Here is a 6930-nt window from a genome sequence, read left to right on the forward strand (position 1 = left end):
CACATCTGTGAGATTCAAATAATCTAGAATGACCTGCTTCCGAACCGGTCAGTCATCAGTTGTTCATCCCGATGCGGTCATTTGGTGCATCCACCAAGTAGCCGGTCGGTTTACTCTATCTGATGAACTGGGCGGTTCTTCCATAGGCATCTCGAAAATTCAAAAGTCAACAGCTTAGGAGGAACTACCGGTTTTATCTGTCTGAACCGGTTTCCCTTTAAGCATCCTTAGGAAGGATCTGACTAATGTCGGTTAAACCGAGGGTTAGTCTGAATTGAGAGAACTTAGCTTCCTGTAGAGGCTTTGTGAAGATATCGGCTACTTGTTGATCGGTCGATACGTGCTCCAGCCGGATATGCTTCAGCGTGACATGTTCCCGGATAAAGTGATGTCTTATGTCGATGTGCTTGGTTCTGGAATGTAGAACCGGATTGTAGGTTATTGCTATGGCACTCGTGTTGTCACAGAAGATCGGGGACTCTTCGGCTATGACACCGAAATCCTTCAGCTGTTGTTGTATCTAGAGGAGTTGAGAGCAGCAACTTCCGGCCGCCAGATATTCAGCTTCTGCAGTGGACGTGGCCACCGATGTCTGTTTCTTGCTATGCCATGAAACAAGCCGGTCACCTAGGAACTGACATGTTCCGCTGGTGCTCTTTCTGTCAATCTTACAACCTGCATAATCTGCGTCTGAGTAACTTGTTAGATTGAAGGACGAGTCCTTTGGGTACCACATACCGACATTATGTGTGCCCTTTAGATACTTCAGTATCCTTTTTGCGGCTGTGTAGTGGGATTGTTTGGGATTTGCTTGGAATCTTCCACATACACCGACTGCAAACAAGATGTCCGGTCTACTTGCTGTCAAATATAGTAGAGAACCGATCATGCCCCGGTATGCAATCTGGTCTACCGATTGGCCCTCATCATCCCTGTCCAACTTAACTGATGAGCTCATTGGAGTAGCCGCCGAGGAGCAAGTGTCCATTCCGAACTTCTTTAGTAACTCCTTTGTGTACTTAGGTTGGCTTATGATGGTTCCTTCCTTGAGTTGTTTAACCTGAAGACCTAGGAAGAAACTCAATTCTCCCATCATACTCATTTCAAACTTGTCAGTCATCATTTTTGAAAACTTATCACATAATTTAGGATCGGTTGAGCCAAAAATGATATCATCTACATAAATTTGAATAAGTAGGATATGTTCCTTCTTTTCAAATTTGAACAGTGTCTTATCCACCGAACCGATGGTGAAATCATGTTCTAATAAAATGCGGTTAGTGTATCATACCAGGCTCTAGGTGCTTGCTTTAGACCGTATAAAGCTTTGTTCAGCCGGTATACATGGTTTGGAAATGCAGCATTCTTGAAACCGGGTGGTTGTTCAACGTATACCTCTTCACGTAGGTCACCGTTCAAGAATGCACTCTTAACATCCATTTGAAAAACCTTAAAGTTTTTGAAAGCAGCAAATGCAAGAAAAATCCTAATGGCTTCAATCCTAGCTACAGGGGCAAATGATTCTTCAAAATCAATGCCTTCTTCCTGTTTGTAGCCTTGTGCCACTAATCTGGCTTTGTTCCTCGTGACCAAACTGTCCTCATTGAGTTTGTTTCTAAATACCCATCTTGTTCCTATGACCGATTGATCTTTCGGTCTAGGGACTAGGTACCAGACTTTACTACTCTCGAACTGGTTTAGCTCTTCTTACATTCCCAAGATCCAATCCGGATCTGACAATGCTTCATCTATTCTTTTCGGTTCAATCTGGGATATGAAAGCGGAATTAAAATATCCTTCCAGAAGTTGACTCCTAGTTCGAACAGGCTTTGAAGGGTCACCTATAATTTGCTCAGGAGGATGCTTACTATTTCTTCTGAGATTCAGCTCAGGGATGTCTACCAAATTACCGTTCATTTGATCAAGGCTAGACATGTCGGTAGGCTGAGCAGGATTGTCAGACCGACCGGCTTCCTCGGTTTGAACCGAAGTGTCAGCTTCCTGTTGTGGAACAGCTTGATCCGGCTGGGTTTCAATGTTACCCATTTGGTCATGGACAAACCGCCTGAAGACCGGAGTCTCATCTTCACTATCAGAGTGAATGTTGTTATTTTCCAGTCTGTTGTGTTGATCAAAGCATGAAGCAGTATTGCTTTCAACCGATTCATCGAAAACAACGTGAATTGTTTCCTCCATGGTTGCAGTTCTATTATTGTATACTCTATATGCTTTGCTTACTGCTGAATATCCTAGCATGATTCCGGTATCGGTTTTTGCATCAAAAACAGCGAGTTGGTTTTTACTATTTATGTGTATATAACACTTACAACCGAAAATCCTGAGGTATTTAAGTTTCGGAACTCTGTTAAAATAAACCTCATACGGTGTTTTATTGTGAAATTTGTTTATCAAAGACCGGTTTTGTGTATAGCATGCAGTGTTGATAACCTCAGCCCAGAATTTCTAAGCAATGCCGGAATCGGCTATCATGGACCTTGCGGCTTCCTTGAGAGTCCGGTTTCTTCTCTCGGCCAGGCCATTTTGTTGAGGAGTCCTAGCACTAGACAACTCGTGTCTAATGCCGGATTCATCAAGATATGCGGTTAGTGTGCTATTGGTAAATTCGGTACCTCTATCACTTCGAATGTTGTTAATGCGAGTTGATTTTTCATTTTGCAGTCGCTTAAGAAGTGTGATCAGGTTTGATACGGTTTCACGTTTAGATGGTAGAAATATTACCCATGTATATCTAAAATAATCATCAATAACTACCATGGTGTAGAGCATACCTCCTAGGCTAATGACCTGAATTGGTCCAAATAAATCCATGTGAAGAAGATCTAAGCATCGGCTAGATTGGATGTTTCCTTTGCTTTTAAAGGATGACCTAGTTTGTTTACCCATTTGGCATGCTGAACAAACCTTATCCTGGTTAAATACTATATCAGGATTGCCTTCAACTAACTTTTTACCACGAATGTAGTTTAAGGTTTTCATGTTTAGATGGTTTAGTCTTTTGTGCCATAGCCAGGTTTGATCAGTCTTAGCTATCATGCATATGGGATGTTCTACTTTAGTTTTCCAGTCTACCTTGTAGATGTTACCTATCCTATTTCCGGTTAGTAGTACGATACCTTGAGAATTTTTAACTAAGCATGCATGTTTAAGAAATTCTACCGTGTATCCAGCATCACACATCTGACTAATGCTAAGCAGATTAAAACGTAGGTTTTCAACTAGAAGTACATTATCAATGGTTAGGTTACCATGGACAATCTTACCCTTGCCCACAGTTTTACCTTTTGAGTTGTCACCGAAGGTGATTAGAGCACCGGTTACTGATCTAATGACGGTTAGCAAATTGCTGTTTCCGGTCATGTGCCTGGAGCATCCACTGTCCAGGAACCATTCAGAGTTTCCTAGCCGCTTCTTTGGGTCCTGCCAAATGTACATATTTACAACTATTTGGTACCCACATTTACTTGGGTCCACATGCGATTAGTCCCTTAGGTATCCAGACCTTGATGAACCGGACAGTCTTCTTTGCTAGGGTTTTAACTGTCCTTTTGACACTTGGTTTTGTGTATTTCGGTTTTCCTTCAAATGTCCTAAATGGTGATGGTCTTTGGTTTGATGATCTGTAGTTTGACCTACGCGGTTCAGGAAAGTTTTTCTTATATCTGAGGATTTCGGCTTTTCTTTTCACAGGGTCAAGCCATGAATCGGTTGGACCAACATAATCGTATTTTAGCTTTTCTTCCCTATAATATGCGGTCTCCTCTTCTTCAGCGGTACAGGTGCTCTTAAGAAATTTTATAAAGGGAAGGTTTACTTCTGTAAGCCTTGCTTTCCCTATAGGTTTTCGGTCTTTAGATCTATTCTCTGTGTATCCTAGGCCACACTTACAGCGAGGATGCCTGTAGTGTCTATTCAAGTTCTTTACTATATCACTAGATCTCTTAAATGCGGCCATCTTATATTGAAGTCGGGCATTCTCTTCCTCGGTTAGTTCTCTAGTCGGTTCACTAGATTGTTCGGTCTTAGGATCTAACTTGGTTTCTGGAGTATGGGTATCATCAGATTGTATGACTTCCGGTTCGGTTATGATGAGTACCTCTGGTTCTGTTGGAATAGGTACTATGGGATCGGTTCTAATGTTGAGATGCTTGGGTAGCATGGTTAGTAGGTTCTTATATTCTTCTACCATGTCATTCAATGCATTGTATAACTCATCTTTAGTAAATTCCTCACAAGGAGAGTCAAATACCTGTTCCTCATTTGCCATGAGACATGTGAGGTCATCGTCACTGTCACTGTGAGCCCATAGACTTCCTCCATCGTCGGCTATCAGTGCTTTCGGTACTTCACTTCCTTCACCGATTTGTTGATAGTTGTTCCGGTTATTTTGATCATCCGGTTTCTGGGTATCTCTCCTTGGTTTCCTGCATTCCCACTTAAAATGTCCCAAACAGTTACAGTTATAGCATCTTACATTGGATTTGTCACCATAGTAGTTGTTCGTTGGTTGACTTCTTTTCATGAACCTCCCAAACTTCTGTGCAAGCATTGCCATGGCATCCTCGGTGAACTGTTCGGCGGTTCTGATTGGTACGGGTGTAGGGGCCGGTGCCGGTGTAGGTGCAGGAGTAGGTGCAGCCGGTTCTGTGGATGTGATAAGTGCTCTGGTTGATGTTGAGGCCGAGACTTCCTCTTCAGTTCTGGATCTCATCTCGAACTCATATGCCTTAAGATCTTCGAATACATCGTGTAGTTTCATCTTACGTAGGCTCTTTGATTCCCTCATGACCATTGTTTTTATATCCCAAGTACTTGGAAGAGATCTCAAAGCTTTCATAATAACCTCCTTGTTGTCATACTTCTTACCCAGAGATGCTAATTCATCCAGCACACTAGTGAACCGGTCACTGTACTCCTTCATAGTTTCTCCTGGTTTCATTTTGATGCTCTCGAACCTCTGTGTAGCCACCATTATTTTGTTTTCCCTTGTTCGTTCATTTCCCTCAAAGATCTGGATAACCGTATTCCATGTCTCCTTTGCGGTTTTACAGTCTCTGATCTTGCAGTATGTGTTTCTGTCCACACTGTTGGAGATCCGGTTTCTTGCATGATTATCCAGGTTGTTTCTTCTTCTATCTTCAGCCGTCTATTCCTTTCTGTCCTTATCAATAAATATCGGTCCTTCGGTTAGAATGGACTCCATTTCGTCATCCAAGGTGACTAAGTGTAGGTGCATACGTGCCTTCCAGGTTGCAAAGTCATCACCTTCTAGCATTGGAGGCCTATCTTGATACATGCTTACTTGAGTATTAAAACTAACTGCTCTGATACCAATTGTTAGGATCTAGATCGCCGCTGGTGAACCGGGGGTTGGACCGGTTAGCGGTTCACACTCGAAGAGTGGTGGTTAATCCGGTTAGAGATTAACACCGGGGTTTCAATACTACACAACCTGTCACAAACCCTTGAACTAGGTTCAAGCGCGGAAGAGATTTGCTTTCAGATTGAAGCAGCACACTTGTTTGATAGACAAGGCCGGTTTCGGATGATGGTGATTTGGAAATGGTGGGTCGGTTTTGGTAATCTGGATGTTCGGTATGGTTAGTGTAAAGTAGGTTTGGAGCGGTGTGGTTAAGTTAGTCGGTTAGATAATGAGGCCGGCAGAAAGTAAATAACAAGATAGATTTTATGGATGTTCGGAGATAAAACTCCTACGTCACCCCTTCCTCTCGAAACCGCGAGAAGGATATTCACTAAGGAATACAAGTACAGGCCGATCGAGACTTATTTCCTGCTAGATAACACTTTTACAATTTACACCGAAATTGTAAAACACACTTTAACTTTCAACACTTAGGCTTTTCTAAAACAGCACACTCTTATCACTTGTAGTAAATTCTCTTAGCGCTATCTCAATATCACACTGTTGTCCCTTAATGTCCCACTTAAGTTGCTGCATTTACTCTTCTTCAGCTACCCCTTTTTATAGGTAAAATATGCCAACGGTCATATTTCACTGCCTTGAATCTGATTGGCTGATCAGAGGTGCAGTGATTCAGTGTTTCAGAGGTTCAGACCTGCGGTCGTTTCCTCAGACCTGACGGTCAACCTCAGACCTGGTATTGTCTCAGACCTGGCGGTCTGTTCTTCCGGTGTGTAAGATAAGCCTGCCGGGTTTGTCTTTTACTTGATGTAGGCACTGTCTGTTGGACAGTTGTCTGTACTTGGAAGATTTCCTTTCTGTCTTATCCCGAAGTGGAAGGATCCGGTAGTACTGTCTTCTGCAGCCTACAGTCTTTCCTCAGACTTGCATGGATATGGAAGTATTTAGTCTGTTCCTTTGGTATCGTTCTCAACAGATACCCGAATTGTCTTCTTGTACTGGTCGGTCATTTGACTTGGCCGAATGTCTTTTGGTAGTGATGTAACCGGACTTCTTCCGGTTATTCTTGTCTTGTGGATGATCGGCTGTTTGATGATTCCGGTTTTAAGCTTTGGCCGATCTTTTCTTTGTGCGGTCACGTTCCGAATATTCTTGACCGATTGGTTTTCTTTAGTCGGTTCTTTCATCCGGTCCGGTTCCTTGTTCCTGCATGGGAAGTTTATTTAAGTTAGGTTTATTTGAACCGGTCTGAATTTATCTAACAATCCCTTCAGACATGTCTAAAAGAGTTAGACGCCAACGTCTAACTACGTTACCCATTAGATTACCACGTCTAATGGAGTTAGACCTCAACGTCTAACTACGTATCTATTAGACATCAAAATCTAACTATGTATCACTTCAGACTTGTCTGAAGGAGTTAAATGCCAACGTCTAAATACGTTACCCATTGAACTACCACGTCTAATGGAGTTAGACCTCAACGTCTAACTACGTATCTATTAGACCTCAACGTTTAACTACGTATT

The sequence above is a fragment of the Impatiens glandulifera genome, chromosome 5 (genome assembly GCF_907164915.1).
Source record: "Impatiens glandulifera chromosome 5, dImpGla2.1, whole genome shotgun sequence".
Taxonomy (NCBI): Eukaryota; Viridiplantae; Streptophyta; class Magnoliopsida; order Ericales; family Balsaminaceae; genus Impatiens; species Impatiens glandulifera.